At 50.5% G+C, this 12,821-nt stretch overlaps 1 long non-coding RNA gene across 1 annotated transcript; it reads left to right on the top strand.

The window, feature by feature from the left end:
- The first annotated feature begins 2,694 nt into the window (after positions 1–2,694).
- On the top strand, positions 2,695–4,572 carry LOC103665713. Its single transcript, XR_569360.1, has 3 exons — positions 2,695–2,822; positions 3,359–3,641; positions 4,365–4,572. It is a non-coding gene; the product is annotated as an uncharacterized LOC103665713 (long non-coding RNA).
- Positions 4,573–12,821: the final 8,249 nt, after the last annotated feature.

Raw genomic sequence — 12,821 nt, forward strand, 5'->3', positions numbered from 1 at the left:
AGATGAGCCACTCGTCACCTGTCCCCATGGGTCCCTGTCCCACAGGTCCTTGCTCATCAGCCTTTCCTCCCTGCTTCTGCTCCTGCTGGAAGTTCCCCTAATCCTGAACCTGCTCTGTGTTGTGATCTGGGCGAAGTTGCTTTAGAAAGACGGCTGAAGGGAGTTGGACAAAGACCTGCATTTTCTGTCTACAACAGCACGGAGTCCTTTCTGATGGGTTTAAGAGGATAATCAGAGCTGATGGCTCGTCTGTACCTGTGGCCTGTGATGAGTGGCCAAGGGCAAACCACTGCCAGGTCGTGCTTGAGGCAGTGGTACCACTCCCCAAATGGACAGTGATATGGGACGACTCTGCTGTAAGACTCTAAGGCTCTGTTTGATCAAACCAACGTGGACCCTAAACTCGAGATTTCCATTTATCTCCCAGGGCTCAAGACCTGGAACCATCTCCTAATCCAGGAAGCTGCCTGGGGCAGCAGTCCTGCTTACCCCATCTGCCTTTACTATTGTTTACGGATTTATTAGTTGGTCTCCCTTCTTTATATCTGCCCCCACCTCTCGGGTGTTTCTAAATGTTGGTAGAATAAACTTACAAGAGCACTGCCTTACTTGAGTCCCTAGAGCCTACCTAGTGTCCTGAGCATGGCGGGCACTAAGCAGATGAATACTCATTCAGTGACAGGATAAATGAATCACGCTGGTGCTCTTTCCTGAAGGCTGTAGACCCAGGAGGGAGGTGATCAGAGACCCATGACTGGCACTGAATCTCACATTTACTGTAGGAGTTGAACACACGAGTATCAGCTGTGACCCATGGGATCAGTCTTACGGAAGAATTGGCTGCCATGCTTTTTCAATGAAGACCAAAGCCTTTACCAAGATCTATGAAAACTGCCTCTCCCCCTGCCCTTTATGCCTATGGGGGTGATGGCGGTGAGACCCCACTCACACTTCATTCTTGGCACTAGACTCCCACCCCCATCAAAGTTTCAGTCCTTCTGGCAGTGCCCCAGGGGTGTCTCGGGGATGGTTCGCACAGATTCTAGGCCACCTTCTGCTCTACTCACTGAAGTCACCTGAGTGAAATGGCAGTGGGCATGTCCCTGGACACCAGTGTCAGTGTCTCTAGGTGAGCTCAGATCTGCTGGCCCCTGGGGCCCCAGAGTGGCCTTCTGTGTCCTTCTTCCCGTTTTTGGATCACACTTTGTCATGAGGCCCTGAGGCAATGTTACTTGTCCCTCCATGTGTCACAGAGGACTGGTGAGGACAGCTTTATCAGCAGCCACCTGTAGCCACTCTCCTCACAGGCTAGGCCCAAGCTCAGGTGCAGGAAGAAGGGCTTTGAGAGACCCCTGGCTCTCCTCCCCCTCCCCTGCTTCTTCTGATCTCAAGCTCCTCTCTCCAATGTAGACAGACCCTTGGAGTCCACCTGGAGTCTGCCTGCTTTCTGGTTTCTTATCTGAGCTGGGACACCTGTCATGTTTGTGTGAAGTGGTTGGGTGACTAATGTCAGGATGACCTATTTCTCTAGGGCAACCAGTGTCTCAAACTAATTCCGTGGGCATGCTTGGGGGTCACTGTACCATTTCACATGGTTTTGGAAGGGAATTATCAAGTGGTTGCCAGGCAGATGGACATTCATTCATTCATGTATTCATGCAGCATGTTTACTGAGCACCTGTTACGAGCCAGTCATGATATTAAACACTGGGAGTATTAAGATGAATCATATATGGGACCTGCTCCGGAGAGGTTCTTAGTCTTATTGGAGAGGGTGCATAACCTCACTCTCCAACTTCCGGTGGGGTTCAGCTAATGGGGAGTGGGAGGTAGAAGGGCAGAAAGAAAGGTGTGTCTCTGTTGGGTTGGGAGGGTCTGTGTCCCTCCATCAAGGGCCTCGGCTCCTGCCAGGTGGCCCTCACCCTCAACTGCTGGGAGGTTTATGCAAGGGCTCTGTGGGTTCCGGTTTTTATCCTCTCTCCTCCCTCTCCTCACTTCGCGGTGGTAAGGGCTCTGTGCTGCGGCTAGCCCCGGGTTTATTCTCTATCTTTTGTTGATTTCCCTTAACTCATTCCTGTACCATCATAACCTATCCCCCTCATTAAATTATCCTCAATTACACCATCTTGCGTGCGCCATGTACCTGCTACCTGGATCCTGGCTGATGTGCCATTTCTTTTCTTTTCTTTTCTTTTCTTTTTTTAAAGATTTTATTTATTTATTTATTTATTTATTTATTTATTTATTTATTTATTTATTTGACAGAGATAGAGACAGCCAGCGAGAGAAGGAACACAAGCAGAGAGAGTGGGAGAGGAAGAAGCAGGGGCTGGTACCTAGCAGATACTCATTAAATGATTATTAAATTAACAATAATATAATATGTTAAGGTCCACATCAGCAGTTTTAATAAGACTTGCTCTACAAACGTCCAGCTTCAGTCCTGACTCCAGAAACATCTGCGTGGTCAGTACATTTGAAGATGCAGTGATAAATAAAAATGTGACTTGTCTGTTTTGGGAAGTTGTGGGATTCTTTGTAGAAGTTGGGTGCCCCGTGAAGCTAATTATTAAGGGAGTTAAAGCCACAGCATTTCTGTCACTATTAATAGCTTTCCTTCCTGTTCTCTTTCTGAACAACTGTATTTTCCCAAATTTTGATATGATGGGAAAACAAGCTGAAGTGTAGAAAAAAGAGACACAAGGAAGCAGTAAGGGACATGAAAGCGATTTCAGTCCAGCTGACGTGGACGCTCCCTCGATTTTGGCAGCTGAGGAAGAGAACAATGAGACTCTATCCGGCTCTGCCCCTCTGTGTCCCAGGTTGGTGGTGGGGGGCCAGTTCCAGCAGGAGGAGCACGCCTGGTGGGCTGGAGCAGGGGAGGTGGAGGGAGCAGGGCCTCACTAGGGAGCGAGCAAGGGAATCGGAGGGATGCCCAGCATTCAGGCTCCCACTCCAGACGGTTGGTGGTCCTGCTGATGGCAATCCGGAGACCCAAGCAAAGCCAAAGTTCTGTTCCATCCTGATCTGGAAAGTTTCTAGTTTTGCCCTTTGGGGAAACAATTCTTAATCTCTCTGGGCTTCTCTCCATTTTCTCACCTGTAAAGTGGGTGCGTGAGGGGGTGAACCTTCAGTGCGGATAGGTGTCCAGGGCCCCTGAGCTGGTCTTGCTCACCCGGTGGTGGAGGGGAGGGCAGGAGGGGAGGTGACAGAGAGCTTTGCCTCCATGCCGTGGGGTGTGAAGCCTCTGGAGGAAGTACTGCACCCTGGTTCCAGGGGGGGAAAAGAGTGTTCTGATTTCCTTCCCCCCACCTTTTAAAAAAATTAATCTTTTTTTGTTTTTTTTGTTCTGGTGCAGAGACACATGAAACACAAGCAGTTTCCACGCTTGCTGAGGTCCGATTTTAACTTCGGTCTCATGTGCTGTGAGGGTTCTCCCTTATGGGGTTCCAGAGAAAGGCCCATCTGAGGGAGCAGGAAGGGCTTCCGAAGCCCGTGGTGTAACGGAGCCAATGTGAGTTTGCTCCTGCGTGAGTCAGAAACTGCACCAGGCTGAGTTGTGGCACAAAGAAACCTTTCATTTGCAGCAAATAAGGAGATCGCAGGCAATGGCTTCCAAAGCCGTGACTCCCCAAGAGAGGGTGAGTGGGTTCCTTTTGTTCGGGGTTAGGATGACTGTTTATGTGGGGAGAGCTTGCCGTCCTGGTAGACGTGGGCATGAGGTAGCGTACGCGCCTTAGAGAAACCTGTCTTTGCATATATAGTGTGTTAAGTCAGTGAGGCTGAGGCCCCTCCCTGGGTAGAGATTTTAGTATTATAATGAGGTAAAGGTAATGGTAGGTCATTCTAGGGGGTCCTTCCATGGTCCATGAGTTGAGAGGGGTGGTTAGCTCAAAAGGTCAGGTGATCTGGGCCTTCAGAGAGAGGTCTTTTTCTGTTTTTTAAAAGATTTTATTTATTTATTTTAGAGAGTGAGTGAGTGGGGGGGGGGATGTTGGCAGAGGGAGAAGCAGACGCCTTGCGGAGCTGGGAGTCTGATGCGAGGCTCCATCCCAGGACCCCAGGATCATGACCTGAGCTGAAGGCAGACACTTAATCTGCTGAGCCCCCCAGGTGCCCCTGGAGGGAGGCCTTGCCAGGATAGTGGCTGTCACCCGAAGAGTGGTTTCAGGTCTCCTTCCCCTGAGTTAAGAGGAGAGCCAGAAAGGAGACCTTAAGGAAAAGTGTAAGGCCGAGACCAGTGAGTCCGAGCAGGTGGGCGGAGAAGGTCAGGTCTCGGGGTCTAACTGGTGACAAAGGGGCTCTAATCAGGGTGGTCACATGCTCTTCCTTATCCCTCGAGCAGACTTGTGTGTCTCTTACAGGAAACAGGTGGCCTTGCCTTCCCTGCTGGAGAGCCGTGGCCACAGTTCGAGTCCCCTCTGCTTGTCAGGAGGAAATAACTCCAGTCAGCACTGCTGGCAGCTGATTTTCCAAGTGTCCCCTGTCACCCAGCCTCTTAGCTTGACAGAAGTGCCCCATTTGCCGTGGCACGGCTCACTTCCCCATTGGTGACATGCCAAGATTTTTCCTGTGCCTATTTCCTGAGGACAAGGCGGGGGTGGGGTGGGGGGGTGGCGGTGGGGTTGGTGTGTGTCTCAGCACCAGGCCACGTGGCCAGTGGTTGATCTAGAGCTCCGTGTGCTCCTTGCCTGTGTATGTGGCAATGTGTCTCAGTGAGTTCAGGCAGCTTAAGGAAGGACCCCGACTGGGCGGCTTATGAACGAACAGCTATTCCTCACGGGCCTGGAGGCTGGAAGTCCAAGAGCAGGGAGCCAGCACGGCCGGGTTCGGGAGAGGGCCCTCTGCCCGGCTTGCGGATGGTCGACCTCTCTTTGTATCCTTACGCAGCAGCAGAAAAGGAGTGAATGAGCTCTGGCCTCTTATGAGGGCACGGTCCCATTCATGAGGACTCCACCTTCCGACCAGATTCCCCCCCCGCCCCTTGCAAAGGCCCTTCCATCACACTGGGATTAGGGTTTCGATGTATAAACTTGAGGGCTGGGGGAGTCACAGACGTTCAGTCCTATGCTCAGTCTGCCGTAACGAAGCACAGAGCCCGCACAGCTTAAATAATAGAATTAGACTTTCTCACGGTTCTGGAGGCTGGAAGTCTGAGATGGAGGTGTCTGCAGGGTTGGCTTCTCCCGAGGCCTCGGTCCTTGGTTTGTAGACACCGTCTATACCCTGTGTCTTCACGCCGCCTTTCCTTTCTGTGTATTCGTGTCCTAATCTCTTCTGACAGTGATACCAGTCACATTGGATTAGGGCTGACCCTGACGACCTCATTTTACTCCAATCACCTCTTCATTTTTTTTGAAGATTTATTTACTTATTTTAGTGGGAGTGAGAGAGAGCAGGGGGAGGGGCAGAGGGAGAGGGAGAGAGAGAGAATCTCAAGCTGACTCTTTGCTGAGCTGGGAGCCCAATGCGGGGCTTGATCACACGAACCTGAGATCACAACCTGAGCCAAAACCATGAGTTGGATGCTTAACTGCCTGAGCCACCCAGTGCCCCCCCCATCACCTCTTTAAAGACTATCTTCAAACACAGTCACATTCTGATGCCCTGTGGGTTAGGACTTCCACATCTGAATTCTGGGGGGATACAACTCAGCCAGTAGCAATGATGAGGGAGCAGAAGGCTGGCTGAAGACAAAGCATAAGCTGACACCCTGCAACCTTCCCCAGCCCCCACTCCTGGGTGGGACCTGTGTGACCCTCCTCCAGGAAGCCCCCAACCATCTTAATGTCAATGCCTTGCTAGAGGGAAAAACAACCTTAACTTGACAGTGGCAAGGCCTCCCGTACCCTGAGAGTCTTCTTTAACATATGAAAGTACTTTCTCAACCTCCCTTTTTCTTTACCTCCCCCAAGCCCATAGTATACATCAGCCACCCCTCATAACCCGGGGCAGCAGCTCTTTCTGCCCTGGGGTCCTGTCCCCGTGCTTTTATAAACCACATTTTGCACCAGAGACACCTCAAGAATTCTTTCTTGGTCGTCGGCTCCGGACTGAACCTCACCGATATCCCACAACCTCATCAGCAACACGTCCACGCACGTGCCCGTTGTGTTTGTCCCTAACAACAGCTCCCTTCTCTGGAATTCCTTCCCCATTTCCTGTCTTGTCTGGAGAGACCCTGGGTGGTGACGGTGAGCACCCATCCCCCCTTTTTATGCCGATCAAGGTGCTGTGATCTTGACTAGCATCCCCGTCCACTTTCAATGACTTCACTTTTAGACAACAAACAGTAGTGCAAAGACCTGGCTCCGCTCCTGCCTCCGCAGTCTTGCAGCGGTGGGACCTGGGGCAAAAGTCCGCGTTTCTCCGATGCGGCTCCCCTGGAAACCGGCAGCTCCGCTCACACGAGCCTCTAATTGTGATCCGCGCACGTTGTGTTACAGCAAGAAAGAAATAACTTTGATATTTATTGAACGAATTTCTTTGAATAAAGATGTAAAAAATGAGGCAGCGTCTAAGCTGATGTTAAATTATTAGAAAAATAAATTTAAGTATAAAAGCTAATTTTTGTGATCCTCTAAAATGAAGACCTTCCCAAGAAAGCCTGGGAAAGCCGAGTGCGAGTGCGAGTCTGTTCACACACCGGAACTCAGCCCGAGGGGCATTTTTTTCTATGGGAGCTAAGTTTGCAAGTCAAAAGAGGGCCGAGAGGTCTTTTTCCATGAATTCATTGCTTGAGGATGGAAATTGGGCTTTGATCCCAGTTTTCAATCTCCTTTATTTTCAGTGTGTTGCTTGCGTTAGAAAGAAGCAGCCCCCAAGCAGAGTCTCACGTGAAGGCCCTGCCAAAACTCTATAGCTGACCCAACAGCAGCGTCCGGCTCTCCCAGGAGGTGAATTCTAACCCAATCAGTCTGAGATTGTGAAGGAATCTGCCTGATTCTCCGGCTCTTCCCCCTAAGGGAAGGTGACCTCGCCTGGGACAATCTTTATTTTCTTTTGCTAGTAACTTCCTTGCCCCACCCTCTTTCGTATAAAAACCTTCCATTTTGTACAGTTCTTAGGAGCGTCTCTGGATGGGATGTTACCTGACTTGTAGAGGCCACTTTTAGGCAACAGGCTTGAGCACTGGAACCTGAGCAAGGCAGGAGGGCCCACGTGACCTGAGGCAAACAGGCCGGTGAAGCGACCCACCACAAAACAGCCATAGGCCCTCACCGACCAGTTACAACCTGGCACAGTTCCTAAGATCACCAGAAAGGGGGGGAATTCCATACGTTCCATAACTTCACACTCCACCCTGAACTGCGGCCACTCACCACGACCTTGTGGCAGACGGTCTCTCCTTTGCTGTCCTCCCTGCTGCCCCCGGCAGTGTAGTCAATAAACTTCTTTTGTTCTGCTTTGGGGGAAATTTTTCACCCTGGGCCACCAGCCCCCACCCCATGATTCGTGATAATAATGATTTGGGGCCAGAGCTAAGCGTCATGAAAGAATTCTTGAGATGTTTTCGTGCCAAAAGGTGCTTTTATTACAGCACGGGGACAGGACCTGTGAGCAGAAAGGGCTGGCTTGTGAGGAGTGACTGATCACATACTTCCAGTTAGTGGGGGTTAGGGAATAATGTGGGTCTACGGATTGTAGGCATGTTAGAAGCAAGGTCTCCAGTGATGAGGTTGTGGGGTATCGGTGAGGTTCAGTGGCGTGGAGTTCGGAGCCGACGACCAAGAAAGAATTCTTGAGACCTCTTTGGTGTAACATGGTGGTTTATTAAAGCTCGGAGACTGGACCCCAGGGCAGAGAGAGCAAGTGGCAGCCCTGGGTTGTGAGGGGTGGCTGATTGTTTATTATGGGCTTGGGGGAGGTAAGGAAAAAGGGAGGTTGAGAAAATACTTTCATATGTTAAAGAAGACTCACAGGGTACAGGAGGCCTTGCCACTGTCAAGTTAAGGTTGTTTTTCCCTCTAGCAAGGAATTAACATGGAGATAGTCTGGAACTTCCTGGAGGAACATTACACTCTGCCTGCTTTGAGTATCTGTCGATGGGCTGCAGGTTATAAAGACATTCAATTGTATCTACATTCCCTTCCGGAAGCTAGGCTATTGATACAAATGTTTTGTTCTTGTAAACTGCTAAGACTTTTGTAAACAGAGGGAGACTTCAGTCTTGCAGGATTGTGGTCTCTATCGGTTAACTATTTCTCTGTCCTTTAGGGCAGTCATGTACATACCCGGTGGGGGGTTGCGGGTGTCAGTTTCTGCTTTGTCCGCAGCCAGCCTTCTGTGCGCTCATCACCCAGGACCTGGAGAGGCTAGCTGCTGTTAAGATAAGAGTATTTACCACTGTCTCAGAAAACATCAGTGACCAGAGCCTTCAGATGAACATCAGTGGGCCATATGTTTGAAAGGTGGTTGCTAATGCCTGTCTTGTAGGGGCATGTTTTCGGTTCAGAGGGAAGGGACACTGACAAGAGCAAAGCGTAAAACATTAAAGGAAGTCCTGGAGGGAGCTGTAGACTGTTACAATCTCTATGCCTCAGGCAAGTGGCCTGGAGGCTACGAGCTGCAACAAAGTCCAGCCTTTGCTACTTTTCTCCCACCACTAATAAGTAATAATAAAGCCTGTAAGATCTTCCAATGTACTCAGTTGATTTTTTTGTTTTTTAACACTTGGTTAATAAAAATAATCTGATCCCATTGGCAGAGCCTTCTTTTGTCTCTCCCAAACCATCTCCAGGCTGCTCTCGTCCCTTCTGTTCTGCCTTCAGTTCATGCTCATTAAAGCCCATATAGCGCAGATGCTGGGCCAGGTACCGGAGACCCCAGGAGTGAACCAGGCAGAGCCCTGGTCAGTGCAGTGCAGGCTGCAGACCACGCCACCTGGCTGACAGTACCCCCGAGCTCATGCTGGAATGCGTGCGGGCCTGTAGAAGTACACAGAGCGTGATCTGAACCAGCCGGCACTCCCAGGAGGCTGTCTGAACCCTGATGGGCGAGGTTCTGTCTTCTCTCCACTGCTCAGATCCCTGGCTGGGAGGGGCTGAGTGCCTAGCAGCTATTCTCCCCACGCTGCCTGTGCTGCCCTGCGAGGACAGGGGGGTCCCCCATTTTCTCTGTGGGTTGGCTGGAGGTCGAGAATATAATGTCTAAGCTTCCGTTTTGCTAGGCTGACCCTTTCCTGGTTCTTTGGCAAGAGAGGTGGCTTTTGTGGAGACTTTTTTTCATTCCCCACCTGTGCCTGTTACTATTTCCCAGTTGCTTGCTTCTCCAGTCTGGGATATTTCCATGTTTGGGATAAATGAAGCAAAAAGAAAATCCTGACTCTCAAGGCCCCTCAGTCTACTTTCTCTCCACCTTTAAGAACATTCTTATTTTTGTCAAGCATTTGGACAGGGTATAGTAGGGAAATTTGCCTCTGCTCCAGGATGTCTGGACCCTCAGCTGGAAGGCTCAAACACAGGGGGCTGCAATCACTGAAAAGCTCTTTCACTTACATGCTGCTGTTCACTCACCTGGCATTAGTCGAGGCCGTTGGCTGGAATCCCACCTGTGGCCTCTGCATGTGGTCTGGGCTTCCTCACAATATGGCGGCTGGGTTTATGAGCAAGTGTCCCGTGAGAGCCAGGTGGGCGCTCTCTCCTTCTCTGACCTGTTCTCAGAAGTCACACATCACTTCCGCCATGTTCCATAGTCAGAACAGTCACAGGCCCACCCAGCTTCAAAGGGATGGGAAATAGATTCCACCATTCCGTAGAGATGTCAGGCTTCTGGAAGAGCACACAGGACTAGAAATATTGCTGTGGCCACTTCTGGAAAATACAAGCTGCTGCAGGCATGATGACAGAGCAGACTTACAGAGTCATTGTGAAGCCACATGAGACAAACAGGGCGAAGCATGGAGCCCAGTGCTCCCCACATAGTGAGCCATTCTCCCTTCTGCTCTCTCTTCTGTCTCTCTGTGCCTCTGGGGAACAGATGATCAGAACCAGAATAGGGAGCTGATGATGGTCACATGATATGCATGTGCTGGGTTCAGGGTCCAAAGGTGGGGACCTCTTTCACAGGTGTGCTGCAGCCACTTTCTCTTGACCCCATTTCCTCGACCAGGTCCTTCCTGCTCTCTGCCAGCTTCCTATTCCTGGTCTTGCTGAAAGCCATCCTCTTCCTAAGCTTCGGCTATGCTGCCATTTGGCTGGCCTGGCTTCAGCATCACCTCTGAGGGTGATGGTCTGTCCAGCCCAGTGAAACTGCAGCTCCTCCACCAGGGGCTCCCTGTCTGGTGACACAGCTCTCGGCCTCTCTGCTCCAAACTCAGCCTGGACCCCTCGCTGGGATGTGAAGCTGGAAATGCATCAGCCCCACCAGAGACTTCTGGGCCTGGGTGTTGAGTCATCTTTGCTGGATCCTTTCATGGGCAGGCCTGGCAGCAGACACCAGGACACAGTGCAAGGACATGGGCTCTGGAATGGATGTGTGTCCAAACCCCAGTGCTGGGGTGCCTGGGTGGCTCAGCCGTTAAGCGTCTGCCTTCAGCTCAGGTCATGATCCCGGAGTCCTGGGATCGAGCCCTGCATTGGGCTCCCTGCTTGGCGGGAAGCCTGCTTCTCCCTCTCCCACTCCCCTTGCTTGTGTTCCCTCTCTCGTTGTCTCTCTCTGTCAAATAAATAAATAAAATCTTAAAAACAAAACAAAACAAAAAAACCCAGTGCTGCCACTTAACCTGTGACCCAGGAGAGGTTATTCTGTGGCTCTCATCATCTGTATCTTGGATTTGTATATAATTGAGATAATACGTGGAGGACATTGGCCACATCAGGGGAGCTTCCACATGGAACTGCCATGGCAATTGCTGGTTTGGTCCAGGGCACAAGGAGGAGTATAGGCAGGTAAGGGACCTGGGAGGAGTGAGCCAGGCCTCTTGGGATTCCTACTTGACTCTGGGCACAATGAGGGGAGGTGGTTAGCCCCCAGAGACCCCACCCACATCTGTCGCTTCAAACATGCATTTGGCAATGGGTGAAGGGGATGAAGAATGGGGGTCTTGCTTTAAAGTAGAGCTGAGAGTGCCACCCTTATGTGCAGTAGGTGTTGGGAAGAGGGTTTCCTTGTGACGAGCAGCAAACAGCTGCTAGAGGGGCAGTGAGTGGCCGGGCATGAAGGAGTCTGACCAGACTGAACCCTTCCCCCTCCTTCTCTCTCTTTGTCCCTCTGTCCCGCATCATCAGTGGCCTCTGTCCTGGGAAGGGGTTCCTTCCTCCTTCCTTAAGGCTCAGCCCTTATGCCCTGGGTACAGAAATCACATCTTATCTGCTACTCTTTTTGACACCCCACTCCCCTGATTTGTGTGGATTTGTGAAGAATCCCACATGTCTTCTCTGCCTTCGTCCAAAGTGTTGCTGAAAATACTGAACAGGTGAGCCTCCAGGTAAAGCCTTTGGGCATCTGATTGCAGACCACCTACTAGGTGACTTGGCCTCTTTCCTGCAGGATGAGGAATGTGGCAGGCACCCCGACACTGCCCCTCTAGACAGGTGTGACAGTAGGCTGTTAGTTGGCTCGTACATCACTTCTAGTTGGAGAAATATATCCTCACACCTTTTCATGAGTTAATTAGCAAGACAATAGACCTCTTAACTCCTAGCACCCTAAGTAAGTGTCTTTCTTTGTACAGAGGGGCTTACAAAGGGACCCAGTTGGAGCAGAGGGGAAATGAGTGTGAGCTGGACCCACTCGCATCTAACGAATGGAATATGGCAAGTAACAGGATGCCAGTCTGCCATTAGGTTATAAAAAGACTCTGGTTTCTGTCTTGCTGGCTTTCTCTTATTTGCTGTGATGAAAGCCAGATGCCATGTTGTGAGATGTTAGAGAGATCCATGTGGCAAGGAACTGAGGGGGCTTCTGACCAATAGCCAGAACAGCCCTGAGTTCCACGGTCTGTGAGCAACTGAATCCTGCCAGCAAGCACATGAACAAGCTTGGAAACTGACCCACCCTCGGTCGAGTCTTCAGATGAGACTGCAGTCCCAGCCAATACTAACTGCAACCTTGTGAGAAGCCTGTAGACAAAGCCATGCATGATTCCAATGAGACAGTATATGTGATTGTTTTGAGCTAAGTTTTGGGGTCATTTGTTGTGCAGTAATAGGTAACTATGATCCCATGAGCTGCCTGAGAGTAGGACCAGGAATGAAGGTTTACCTCTCTGTCTCCTCAGGATCTAGTACAGCGTTGACACAGAGAAAGACACAGAAATCTTAGCTGCAGTGATGGGAAGTCACTGGCGAATCCAGGATTACCCCACTGGGGCAGGAGGCAAAGACGGGTAGGGAGGGAATGCACATTCTCCATTTGAGGAGTGTGCAAAGAAAGGTTTAATGCAGAATGCCTCTTTCATTTAGTTCTTATTTGTCTCCAGGAATGCCCAGAGCCATGACAGTGACTCTTGGTCACCTTGAGGACTAAATACCTGGAATGTTCACATAGTCACTGATAAGTGAGGTTATTCTGTACACCCGAGGCTGTGGGTCAGGATGGGGCAGGTGGTCAGCACTGTTCTGTGTCAGCAGGAAGATTCATGATATGCACCTGGTGGAGACATCTCACTCATGTCTCTAGTTTGCAGCCAGAGAGAAACGCATGTTCTCACGGCCCTTGCAGAGAGGGGTGACTTGGAAACCTGTACGCCACTTCTCTAATGTTTGCCCCTAGATACCCTTCCTGCTACTCCTGCACTATATCCTTCACTGTAATAAACCTTAGCCATGACCATAACTTGTCAAGTTGTATGAGCCCTTCCAGTGAATCACCAAACTAGT

This window comes from Ursus maritimus, unplaced genomic scaffold (assembly GCF_017311325.1).
Source record: "Ursus maritimus isolate PB19 unplaced genomic scaffold, ASM1731132v1 scaffold_24, whole genome shotgun sequence".
Taxonomy (NCBI): Eukaryota; Metazoa; Chordata; class Mammalia; order Carnivora; family Ursidae; genus Ursus; species Ursus maritimus.